At 36.7% G+C, this 13,906-nt stretch overlaps 1 protein-coding gene across 10 annotated transcripts in view; it reads left to right on the top strand.

Annotated features, from left to right (window-relative positions):
- Nucleotides 1-13,906, top strand: part of DMD (dystrophin) — a 2,656,945-nt gene that overhangs the window by 1,982,709 nt on the left and 660,330 nt on the right. The window lies entirely within an intron of this gene.

The raw sequence follows: 13,906 nt of genomic DNA, 5'->3' as shown, positions 1-13,906 counted from the left end.
TCTTACTCTGCCTCGGTTCATTGATGGCTGCAGTTGGCAATAAAAACCAAGGTTCTTGTATCAGTACTTAAATAAGCGGCATCTCTAAAATGTTTTGAAGACATGGAGAGGCTGAAGAATTTTTAGCACAATCATTTGTTTGCTTTGACTCATTTTTTTTTAAGGGATTAGTACAGTACTTGTCAAGTAACAGTCAAGCTCTCTCCGAGAAACGAGAGTATTGTCTGAACACTTATTTCCCAAAGATAGTATTATATGGCTGATGCAGTAATAAGACTAAAAAAGGGACACTGAAAAGTTAGGTTCACAAAATGTGGCACCATAATATTCTATTGATAATTCTTGTTACTACTGATACTAATCTTTAAAGTTATGTTTCTGGAGAAATCCCAGTTCTCATATTCTGAAAGTCTCTATTTATTCTTAAAGATTCTTTTAAAAAATATATTTATTTATTTATTTTTGGCTGCTCTGGGACTTCGTTGCTACATATAGACTTTCTCTAGTTGCGGTGCGCGGGCTTCTCTAACTGTGGCACGAAGGGTCAGTAGTTGTGGTACATGGGCTTAGTTGCTCTGCATCATGTGGGATCTTCATGGACCAGAGACAGAACCCGTGTCTCCTGCATTGGCAGGAGGATTCTTTACCACTGAGCCCCCAGGGAAGCCCCTCCATTTATTCTTTAGAGCAAGAATTTAGGAGTTTAACAAAGTATTCTGAATGCTTACTTCTTTCTAAACTGAAACCACAGTCCCTTTCTACCCTCATCCTATTTGATGTATTACAAATAAGATAGAAAATCTGTTTAATAATTCTCTGGGATAGTTCTTTACAAGACTGGGGTTGAATTTATTTTACTTATATGCAATGGGGTTATTTTTTCCTGAAATAAAAGGATGCCTCAGGCTAAATTAGAAATGTTTTGTATGTTTGCATGACAGGAAATTTAGTCAAAGAGGAGATAGATGAGATTTTTCTTAGACTGCTGCAATCGAGTTTTTCAGTCTTCTCCTCAGAAGGACTTTAGATGCAATGGTGCAAGGTTAAGAGTTCTAAAATGACACTTTTATTTTGGCATTTCTCTTTTCTAAGACCTCTAAAGAGTCCCCATTGCCTTCAATGTAATGTCTTTATTCATCTCGTATTCACAGCCTCAGCCTCTTTGCCCAACTTGATCAAAGTCATCATAATTTTCTGCCCACTACAAAGCTGCCCTCCTCACTTCTGCCCAAACACCCTAGCATATTCAAACCTCCATACATTGGCTTGAGCTCAGTCCTTGTCCTGGAATCTCCTCTCTCTCATCGCTAGGTCATTATGGATCCCATTCATCCTCCCAAGTTACAGTCCAGGTTCCTGGTCGTCTGTGACACTTTCCCTGAACATGCTCATATTAAAATCCCATTCTTCAGAATCTCGTTAGCAGTGCGTCTGCAGTCCGTGGACTCTTGCATTTGTCATTTACATATGATTTTCCGTTATTGGCTAGCTGCCTGTGTGAGCACACCTGGGTAGACCTGAAGGTCGTCTCCCTAACTGCATTGCAAGTTCATTGAAATCACTAGGGATGCTCTTTTATGCCATCCTATCTCACCCACAAGATACATGCCCCACTCTGCTGTATTGTTCATAGAATGCTGTCAAATATTTCCTGCCTGTTTGATTGACCAGTGCTCAATTATCTGTCATCTCTAGCATCCTTTATCAGGAATTTATATAGGCTTTGGACAACATCTTTTGGCAGCGAAATCAGAAGGTTCTATTCAAGGCAAAATATTAGAAACAATGCTCTCAAATAGTTACATTTCACTATTCATGTTATGTAATTTATCCTCCATTTTATTAATTTGGTTCACTTATAATTCAATCTGCTGAAAAGGGTACTCTGATGAGATAAAAGAGAATTTATCTTGACCAGTTGAAGTTAAAATGATTCTGAAATGGTGTTTTTCAAGATAGAACAAGAAATGAATAATGCAAAGCTTGAGCAGGAATAGTTCTAAAATATGTGTATTGTAAAACAATTTCAGTTTTTCCTTTCTTCTAAAATATATGTAGGGGTAAAAAACCACTTATTGTATTGGATCAAATACCAAAAGCCTACAAATGTGATACATGTGACAAAAACTGATCTTAAAACTGCCCCAATTATCCTTTGTCGATATGCTAAATTTACAGAACAATAGGGTTTCAAGACATGTGAATGATGGAGAATAACTAATAGATCTAATGTTGAACAGCTAAAAATATCAGCACCCTTTCTGTCAGCTTAGAACTGTATTTGCAAATCATTATCAACAAATTGTAGTCTGAAGTTCTTCTTTCTTTTTGACTTTGAAATTATATTTCAAGATCCCCAATTTAGTCCACATTATTTACTTACCGGCTTGTACAACTGAAATGAGTTTTCATTTTTGCATGTTAAGGATTTTATGAAATGGCAAGTAAATCAATCCTTCAAGTTTTCTGTGAGAGAATAACTTGGAAATGATCATCATAATCTCTTTTTCAACAAAAAGAATTTATATCAAAAATAACATACTAATATTAGATTAATTTGTATCATACCATTATAAGAAAGGTTTGACATTTAAGAGGCTGAGGCACTTTCCTTAGATATCTACCACATTTTTTGTTTATAAAGTTAGCAAAATGATCAGTAATATTTATAATACATGCAATGTTCAAATCATTTTCACACCCAGGGTGGAATTTATTTGGTAATTATCTTTCTTGTTTCCTATTTCTGTGTCCAGTCAATTGGTTAATCAGCAATTTTATTTATGGTTATCTGTTGACTATATTTCCAAGAGAGAACTAAGAACTTCCAAGGAAGGTATTTCAGCCAGAAAGAATAAGGTGTCCAATGGATTACAAAAATCTTGACTCCCATAGCTTCAATTTTTCTAGTCTTTATTGTTTCCCATTTTCTCATGCTAAAATCCAAACTTTTTAAAAAGCCCACCATAAACTACCTCCATTATCTGTGCCTATCTAAGCTTATCTCCCATTATTTCCAGCGAATCCTAGACACCAGCCAACTCAGTTGAGACTTTGTTTTTCATATCCTTGCCTTTACTCCTGCTTTCCATTCGCTAATAATGCTGCTCACCCCGTGACCTAGCCAAATCTCCCAAGGTTCAAGGGCTGTGTGAACCATTTCTTCCATGAAGTCTTTCCTGAGAAGTCTCATATATGGTTCCTCCCTTCACTGATTCCTTTTAGTGGTTGTTTTTATCTTTACCAACCACTTTGGTACTTTTGCTTGACAGTTTCTCAGATCCATATTCTAACTTCCTATCCTACCCTGGGAGGCCAAATAGCATGGGCAACAGCAGTGGACCTGCTAACCCACTTGCTGTGTCTTCCTAATGGGAGGTACTGGTGGAGCAAAAGGTGCCAAGAGAGTGAGTCCAGAGGTGACTAGGTTCCCTGACTGACAGCCACAGATCCTGTCAAGATCCCCTCCCTGCACCTACTTCTCAGATTCTGTTAAAGGCTTCCTATCTCAGGTTTGTTTTGTTTTGTTTTTTTCTTTCTTTTGTAATATAGTTAAACTTAATTCAGATTTTTCCATAAGAGCACATGGAAAACCTGAACGAACTTTTTGGCCAACTGAATACAATGTTATGCTAAATGCAGATGTATAGCAAGGTAGATCAGTTATACATTTTATAAATGCACTCTTTTTTAGATTCTTTTTCCACATAGGCCATTACAGAGTATTGAGTAGAGTTCCCTGTGCTATACAGTAGGTCCTTTTTTTTTTTTTATCATTTTAATACACTTATTTTTTTAACTTTTTTTTATTGGTATATAGCTGATGAACAATGTTGTGATAGTTTCAGGTGGACAGTGAAGGGACTCAGCCATGCATATACATGTATCCATTCTCCATCAAATTCCTCTCCCATCCAGGCTGCCACGTGACATTGAGCAGAGTTCCTTGTGTTATATAAGTCATTGTGGTTATAAATATAGCAGTGTGTACATGAGTAGGTCCTTGCTATTAATAGTTATCCATTTTGTATGTATTAGTGTATATGAGCCATTTGTTTATTGCAGGAACCCTGACTGATTCCGTGCTTAATAAGTTGGATAGTTCATTTCACCTCGTGTGATCCCATTTCATGTTCCTGTCCCATTGAATCATACCTGTATAATAATTAGATCAGACTATATGATAGCTATACTACATTATACTATAGCCTAGGTATCCTAAAATCATAGCTTTTAAGTAGACCCTGAGGCCAAATTGCCTGTATTTGAACTTCTACCACTTACTAACCCATGATTCTGAGCAAACTTCTTTTTTTACTTTCATTTTCCTTATCTGTAAACTAGGGATAATAATAGTACCTACCTCTTAGAGTATTATGAAGATTAAATTAAGAAATGTTTTATTTAGAATTTTGTACTTACACAACAGGAAATGTTTCAAGCATTTTATAGATATTAACCAGTTAATTCTCTTAACAAACTTAAGAGATAGATACTCTTATTATTTTCATTTTGGTGGTACAAATGAAGAAGAACGTAGTTAAGTAACTTGCTGAAAATAAGAAACCAAGTAAATGGCCCCCAAGATTCAAACTCAGGCAACCTTACTCCAGAATCCATTCCCATAACCACTAATCTATGGTAGATTCTTCTGGTGCATAGTAAATGTCGAATGACAGGTATTGTTGTTATTATTATTATTTCTCACAGTATTGGTTCTTTATGAGCCTTTAGTTTTTGCTAGATTATGAGTTCCTTGAGAAAAGAGGCCAAGTTTTATTTTTCTCTGTGTATTAGCTGAGTGCTTGGCATTTAGTTGCAGGTTAGTAACTGTTTGTGAAAGTATTAGCTATTTCCCATGTATTTCCCAAGGCCACACTCAGATCAGATCAGATCAGATCAGTCGCTCAGTCGTGTCCGACTCTTTGCGATCCCATGAATCGCAGCACACCAGGTCTCCCTGTCCATCACCAACTCCCTCAGTTCACTCAGACTCACGTCCATCGAGTCTGTGATGCCATCCAGCCATCTCATCCTCTGTCATCCCCTTCTCCTCCTGCCCCCAATCCCTCCCAGCAGCAGAGTCTTTTCCAATGAGTCAACTCTTCCCATGAGGTGGCCAAAGTACTGGAGTTTCAGCTTCAGCATCATTCCTTCCAAAGAAATCCCAGGGCTGATCTCCTTCAGAATGGACTGGTTAGATCTCCTTGCAGTCCAAGGGCCTCTCAAGAGTCTTCTCCAACACCACAGTTCAAAAGCATCAATTCTTCGGCACTCAGCCTTCTTCACAGTCCAACTCTCACATCCATACATGACCACAGGAAAAACCATAGCCTTAAACTAGACGAACCTTTGTTGGCAATGTCTCTGCTTTTGAATATGCTATCTAGGTTGGTCATAGTTTTAGGTAAAACTGATATTTAGCTAAAACTGGAAATGGAATTTGAGCTCTCAGCAGCCATTATTGTTGCCAGAACCACAGGTTCCCCTTTTGATCACAAATTCTTTTCTCAGACAATTCACCTCTTTCCTGATAGGTCCCCCTGTTCACGTCTATCACCACAATGACTTTGCTTCTCCAATACCACTAGTCCTGAAAAGGTCCCATCTTGGACAACTTACAACCATCCTATTCTGCTTTTCTTGACCAAAAGAGATATTTTTTGCCCAAATATGTATCTTTTAGCTCCATGATTCCTCCTTACAGAAATTTAGAACAAGTTCTCAGGAACTAAGCAAGAGGCGTTTGATTGACATAATTTGCATTTAAATGTGTTCTTCACCATCACTAATTAACTAGTGTTTCAGACAAGATATAGTACTCAACTTTTATTCTCTGCTTACTTCAGGGTTGCCATCAAGATTGGCTACATAATTTGTGAGCCCCAGTGAAAAATGAAAATGCAGGGCCCCTTGTTAAAATATAATCAAAAAAATTTAAGATGAAAACATGCATTAGTTTCATGTCCATGAACCTGGCCCAGCTCGAGGTCCCTGCCTACCCAGGGCAATTCTGACTCAGAAAAACTGGACGTTGTTGGACTTAGCTTTGCTGTCTTTTGTAGTCCAAAAACTTGCCCCAGAGTTCCTTTTGGTATGTCTTTCAGAAGTCCTGGTGACTTACTTTGCTGTCCAGTGTTGTTGAGCTACAAGTGTAGAATGGAACCATCACCATGTAATACATATAAATAATCATCTTTTCCTTTGGTTCAATTTTAGGCCCAGTGAAAATAAGGGTCATGCTCTTTAAAAAAAAAAAAAAAAAGTAGCAGCATTTTTTTTAAACGCCATACTAATTCACTTAAATTGAATCTTAAGAATTATATTAATAATGTTCAGAAATTATGAACTATACATCCAGGTGGTATATTATCTGGGTCTGAAGAGTTAATGAGAGGCTTAGGGACTAGAAGGGCAAAAGTGGGTGTATTAGTTGGGGGTTGCATTTAAATGTCCTAAGCCAGGATTAAACAGCAAATTATTTTAGTAGCGAAAACAGCTATGTAAAATGAAATAGACAGGAAGCCTGAGAAGATGGGATAATCATTAGACCAAAATGCAAGTCTAACCTAAAATGAAGGAAAAAAGAGAGAGAAAACTGGGTAGAAGTACCCCAGTGTGCAACCTGAGGAAGGATCAGCAAAGCTGTCAGGAAGACATTGAGCTCAAGTCAGCCAGAGGAGCCCCATGCCTCCTAAGAAAGGCTCTGCTTTAGTATCTCCATTACACTCAGTCCTTGGTGGGGAGCAGTCCATGGGAGGCTTGGCTTCTTCTCTCCAACACAGTGATGGATTTCTAAATGCAGCAGCTGAAGTCCTCGATCACTTAGGTCTCAGTCATAAAAGGCTTGCACATTCTTCTGGCCACCACAGCGGGTATTAGCAGCAATGGCCCTTAAAGACCTGAAAGCATAAAATTACTAGAATAAAACCAAAAGAAAGCTTCTTGACATTAGCTGGGGCAACTATTTTTTGGATATGATGCCAAAATCACAGGTAACAAAAGTCTAAATAGACTAGTGGGATTGCATCAAACAAAAATGACTGTGCACAGCAAAGGGGAAAAAAATCAACAGAATGAGAAGGCAGCTTTTGGAATGAGAGAAAGTATTTACAAACAATGTATTTGATAAGGGATAAGATCCAAAATGTATAAGGAACTCATACAACTCAGTAGTAAAAATAATAATAGTAATAATTATCAGATTTAAAATTGGGCAGAGGACCTGAATAAACATTTTTCCAAAGAAGACATCCAAATGACCAACAGCCCTATGAGAAGTACTCAACATCACTCATCATCAGGGAAATACAAATCAAAATCACAGTGAAAATTACCTCACACCTGTTAGAATGGCTATTATCAAAAAGACAAGAGATTACAACTGTTCATGTGGCTATGGAGAAAAGGGAACCTCCATACACTGTTGGTAAGGAGGTTTCTCAAAAGATTAAAAGCAGAAATACCGTATGATCCAGCAATCTCACTTCTGGGTTTTTATCTAAAGGAAATGGAGTCAGGATCCCAAAGAGATATCTGCACTCCCTTGTTCACTGCAGCATTATTCACAATGGCCAAGATATGCAAACACTTTAAATGTCTATCAGTGGATAAAGAAATTGTGGTATAGGTATATTTACATTGGATATTATTAATACTTAAGAAGGGGGAAATTCTGCCATTTTTGATAGCATAGATGAACTTAGAAGATATTACACTGTGAAATAAGCCAGATATAGAACAGCAAATACTATGAAGTCTTACTTATATGTGAAATCTAAAAGCAGTGGAACTCTGAGAAACAGTAGAATGATGGTTGTCATGGGCTGAGGGTAAAGGAAGTGGGATGATATTGGTCATAGGCTACAAACTTCCAGTTATAAGATGAATAAGTTTTAGACATATAATGTAAAGCATAGAAATACTAATAATGTATACTTGAAATTTGCTGAGAGTAGATCTTAGGTGTTTTCATCACACACGTGCACACAAAAGGTAAGTATGTGAGATGGTGGATATGTTAACTAGTTTGATCGTGGTGATCATTTCACAATGTATACATATATCAAAACAAATTTTATACTTCTATATACATTTTCTATTTGTCAAATCTACCCAAATAAAGCTGAAAAAAAAACCTGAAATATAAAGCTTAAAATTTATACACCAAAAAATTGTATAATTTAGACAAATAAGCCCCAAGGACCAAGTGAGCTCTACTACTTTTAGAACACTCCCTTTGATACCCTAAATTTGGTTAGATATCTCTGCTGTATGCTTTAATAACTCCTTGTGCCTTTCCTATCATAGTACTCCCTCAGTTTATTATAATTGCTTGTTTACTGCCTGTCCTCACTACTAGTTCATTTTTCACTTGAGAAGAATAATTTTTCCTCCTTCACTGCTATATCCTTATGACTAGCTCAATGACTGGCATAACATAAATACTTAAAAATATTCACTGAAACCCAAATTGGGGTACATTCTACAAAATGCCTGGCCCATGTTCTTCAAAACAGTCAGTGATAAGAAATTCAAAAGGCAATGAATTATTTCATATTAAAGGTGACTAAAGAGATACATGAGGCTGAACCAGTAAATGAAAGGCAATTAAAGGAGTAATCTTGATATTATGAATAAAGGATGTAGATTAGATTATAGTACTAAAGCTGCATTAAATTTCCTGAATTAGAAATTAAGCTGAGATTATATCAGAGAATGCACTTGTTTTTCTTAAAAATGAACACTGAAGTATCAAAAAGACATGCTATCTACAGATTATTCTCAAATGGTTCTGAAAACAAATGTAATATTACATACACAGATACTATATATATATGTAATGTTAGAATGATAAATGATAAAATGTGGCAAAATATTAACAGTGAATCTAGGTAAAGGGTACATGTGAATTCTTTGACCTTTCTTATGACTTTTCCATAAGTTTCAGATTATATAAAAGTAAAGTGAAGTGAAAGTGAAAGTCACTCAGTCGTGTCTGACTCTTTGTGACCCCATGGACTATACAGTCCATGGAATTCTCCAGGCCAGAATACTGGAGTGGGTAGCCTTTCCCTTCTCTAGGGGATCTTCCTAACCCAGGGATCAAACCCAGATCCCTACATTGCAGGCGGATTCTTTACCAGCTGAGCCACACACAGGAAGCCTATATAAAAGAAAAATGCTTTTTAAACGGTATTTCTTGAGTGAATGAAGGACAAAAGGCTAACCACAGTTAGAAGGTGCTTATGAAAAAGTTACCAACTGAGATGCTGGTAGAACATTCAGAGAAGTAGGGAAGTTCTGCCCAGCAGGAAAATATCCAAGTCAGCTTACAATGCACATGAGAACTGAGGAAATGGAGAACGATAAAGACAACTTTGAATCTGGCCCATCTATTTGCAGAGGTAGCCTAATGCAAGAATAGAAGCCAGAATTAAGGTGCTCAGTGAGGCAGTTGAAAGCTAGACAAATTAGCATCCTCACAGGTAAATCTCTTTCGATTACTAGAAAGACTAAAATTTAGAACCCACCTGACTTAGATGATGATTTTCTTCCAGACAAAAAGTAATTCTGTAAACTCTCTCACCTTGTCAATCTTTAATGTTAATTTTTTAAAGTTGTAAATAAGAGTCTAAGGTCTCCATTTTTACATAATATGTAAGTTGGATTCATGCTTATTTCCTGAAAATGGCAACAACTGAAAATCACCATAGGCCTTTGTTCTAAGTTTAACTATGTGAAGATTGTTGATTTTTGTAGAAAAATACTAAAAATATAACAAGTTTCTGGTTAAGGTCTTTGCTTAGACATATAAATACTAAATATTCAACTACACATATAGAGTTTTCTATTGGAGTATTATTTAGGTAGAATTTCATTTTAACAAATGCCATTACAAAGTGTAATTCTTTCTAAGAGTCTAAAATGACCTACTTTTGGTATGCATGGCTCCATTGTTTAGCTGCTTTTTCATAGGATTGCTATTTATAACCACTTCTCTCAACCCTGGGGAGACTTAGTAGGATTAACGACTTCTGATTCACTTTGTATTTGAAGATCTTTTTTTTTTTTTTTCCTCCATCTTTGCTCAGCTAGTGGAATCCATGATGAATTCTCATCTCCAAGGGGTAAGCTGTTTTTAGCAAAGCCCGGTAGCTGGCTTATGACTCCTTAGAAATAGCATTGATTCCTTTCTTTGTGCTTGTTTCTTCCAGAATGATAGATCCATGTAGATGTGCTCAATTATCATGCTTAGGTACTGTTAAGCATGTAATAGTTTTAGTTTTATTCACTTAAGTTATAAGTATCTGTTCTCATATATGAAAAATAAGCATAATTAGCATTCTACTGGTTTAGTATGACAAATATAGACCACTAAACCCAAAATAAAGCATTTGAACAATGGAATACAACTGGAGGCCAAATGAGGATGAAGATTAGAGGAAAAAGAGAGTACCATTTGCTACCAGATTGGGGGCAGAAAATGGAATTTTGTAGATGGATATTTTGGAAGTGGGTAGTATGAGTAATGATTAGATCCAAAGTGTGCTCTCATCTGTGGGTAGCTCAGATGAAGGTCATTGTATTTGAGAATTTATAGGATTATGAAACTAAGTTGTCAAGTCAAAGAAATTGTGATAGCAAATAGAGAACACTCAAAAGAAAACCAAATGAAAAGAAGAAATAGTTGTTCCTCCCATTGCGTGCATGTGTCCTGTTTTTTAGCAGGAAGATCTTTCAGTCACTGTTTGTATACTATCTTAACAAAAAACAATGTTAAATGAATGTCATATTCAAGTCCTTCCCTTTAGTTTTGGAAAGAAAATTGAAGAAAATTCCTATTCTGCTCTACTGTGAAACCACTGTTTAATTAGAATATTCAGTTCAGTTCAATCACTCAGTCATGTCCGACTCTTTGCGACCCCATGGACTGCAGCACACCAGGCTTCCCTGTCCATCACCAACTCCCGGAGCCTACTCAGACTCATGTCCATCGTATCAGTGATGCCATCCAACCATCTAATCCTCTGTATTCCCCTTCTCCTCCAGCCTCCAATCTTTCCTATTGGCATCTCATAAATCCCATATATATAATATATATTCACACATTATTATTATTGTACAGTTTCTTTTTTTGAAATGGATGTTTGTCCATGTTGACCAGAAAGTAGGATAGAGCTATAATTTTGTTTTGAAATATTTTAGAAAGGCATAGTTTTATTGCAGTCATGAATCTCCTTGGATTTTTAAGGAGGTTGCTTCAAAGGATGTCATTAATAATCTTCTCAGGTGCTTACAAAGTATGTGTCTGTCAGCAGAATTAGAGAATCACCCAACTAGAGAACAGGTTTCACAATACCCTGAGACCTATTTTGTTCATTAGAGAGGAAAATGGCTTGTTTTAAGTCTAAATTGACATGCTTGCTAATTTCATCAGTAAAAGCTGTTCATTGTGGTCAGGTTTAATTTAGAGCCTGGTAAGGTTCAGATTAGAGTTGATCAAGTTACTTCTACAACAGACTTCTTAAACGAACTTTGTAATCCTAAAAGAAGGGAAAAATCATAGCCATCCTTGGGATTATATATCTAGAATTTAGATGCAAAGAATGGCCTGGTTGTTTGAGGATGGGTTAATATGAAATCAAAGGAAAATGACAATAAGGATCATCTTTGCTATATAAAAATTTCCAAGTGTCAAAAACACAAATTTTTACTTAAATTGCATAAATCTTGCCTAATGTATTTATTTACTACTATGTCCATAAGACCTGAAACAGTGCCTAGCACTTGATATTTATAAAATGAAAGAATGAGTCAGTAAATAAATGAATGTTTGTACTTTGCTAGCTCTGGCTCTTTGCATTTAGAGGGGAAGATTTGAATTTATGGTTTCTGGGTAAGTCTATTTTTCAAAAATCTATTATTGAATGTATTATACATTTAAGAGTTAGGAATTCCAGAGTAACTTTTCGGCTTGCTGTGTCACAGATGACCAGAGTGTAACATTCTAATCCTGGAAAGTATCTTTTGTAAAATCTGTCTGTGACTATATGGTTCCTACTTTAGAATTTGTTCAGGACTCTCCAACTGACTTATGCCACTTACTTCAATAGCTGTCTTTGGCAATTTGTTCCATATTTCAAACACACTTTTGTGTAAAGAAACCATAAAAGTTAGAAACCTGAAAATTGGATTTTTCTTCTGAGCAATCGCAGCTTACAAATGTGGAAAATTTGTTAAAAGTTAACCCCTTCAATTTTTCAATACAGAGAGGGGAAAATGCTCAAAATAGATGGGCAATGTTTGGGTAAGTTCTTCCCATTATTTTAATAGCACTAAAAGCAATTGAGCTCAAATCACAGGCCTATTTCTTACCTCTTCACAAGAGAAACACTACAGAATGATCAAAACTTGGCCTTTCTAAATACAAAAGTCTTTAGAAAATCAGCACCAGTCAAAGGGCACAGTAGATAACGAATTTCCGTGAACTTTACCGTCTACCACATTTCACCTCTTGACTTTCATTGGCCTCATGTGGTTGTAGAAAGAGCATAAGATTTAAAACCATGAAGACTTCTGGCTTAGTTTTTTTAGTGTGGTTATTAGGAGAATAAAAATGAGGAAACATGTGTAAAACATCTGTCACATAGCAGTTTTAAAGTAATGCTAACCAATAAAATGTATTCAGTTTTAGTACAAGGACAAAGAAAATACCTTACTTTTCCCAAACTTCTTTGAAAATATCAGTGGAGTTTTGGCCTTTCGTATAGAGAGAATAGATGATAGAGGCAATAAATTGACACTTGAGGGAAGGAGAACATTGCTACCTATAAAGTATATATTGTATGGTCAGGCTGCTCAAGATGGCTGTTCTCTTGCTCTCTGTATGTCCCTGACTGACCAGTGCCTGCATCACTTCTACCCTCTGCACATGACTGACTTTCCTATGTACAGTACCTGGCGCAGGCCCTGACTGGTGATTGTGTTTATCAAAGACGCAATGAGGGGCGTGCCCTCTACTGGTTTCCCTGATAACTAATGAGCCCATCTGATATCATTTCTCCTGTAACTAGCCATACCTCCTCCTCTCCCCAGTGAAGATTACCCCCACTTGCTACCCACCTTCTGCTATACATGGTAGGGTGTCACCCCATGACCTTGCTTCAGACGTGTAAGCTCCCCCATCCATTAGACCACTGATGCCTCTGTCGCTGACTCTGGGCTCTTTTTTCAGTCATGAAGTTGAGCAAATGCAGGTTTTGTGGATCTGTGGGGTGCAACCCAACATATATATATATATTCCTCCATACTGAGTTCCTATATATATGAGGAACTGATATATGGAGGAACTGATACACACACACACACACACACACACACACACATATATATATATATACACTGATATATATGGAGGAACTCAGTTGGAATGTTATCTTTCATATATATATATATGAAAGTGAAAGTCGCTCAGTCATTTCTGACTCTCTGAGACCCCATGAACTATACAGTCCATGGAATTCTCCAGGCCAGAATACTAGAATGGGTAGCCTTTCCCTTTTCCAGGGAATCTTCCCAACCCAGGGATCGAACCCAGGTCTCCCACATTGTAGGCAGATTTTTTACAAGCTGGGCCATAAGAGAAGTCCATATATATAGTTGGCTTCATTCTCTTTGGTACTTTGGTAAAAGCAGTATTAAAGTCAGTTTTAATACAAAATACAAATACTAACTTCTAGTCTGATGCTTTCTAAGCTTGCCTGATCATGAGCATTAGAAAATTTGTTAAAAATGTTGATTCTCAGCCCTCCTTAGAGCCCATTCACTCTAAAGTGAGGCAAAGGAATCAGTTGAATCTTACTAGAGTCAATTTTGGGAAAAGATTAATTTAGCTCATCTACAT

The sequence above is a fragment of the Bos indicus x Bos taurus genome, chromosome X (assembly GCF_003369695.1).
Source record: "Bos indicus x Bos taurus breed Angus x Brahman F1 hybrid chromosome X, Bos_hybrid_MaternalHap_v2.0, whole genome shotgun sequence".
In the NCBI taxonomy this organism is placed as follows: domain Eukaryota; kingdom Metazoa; phylum Chordata; class Mammalia; order Artiodactyla; family Bovidae; genus Bos; species Bos indicus x Bos taurus.
This window is presented reverse-complemented; position numbering and strand designations above follow the sequence as displayed.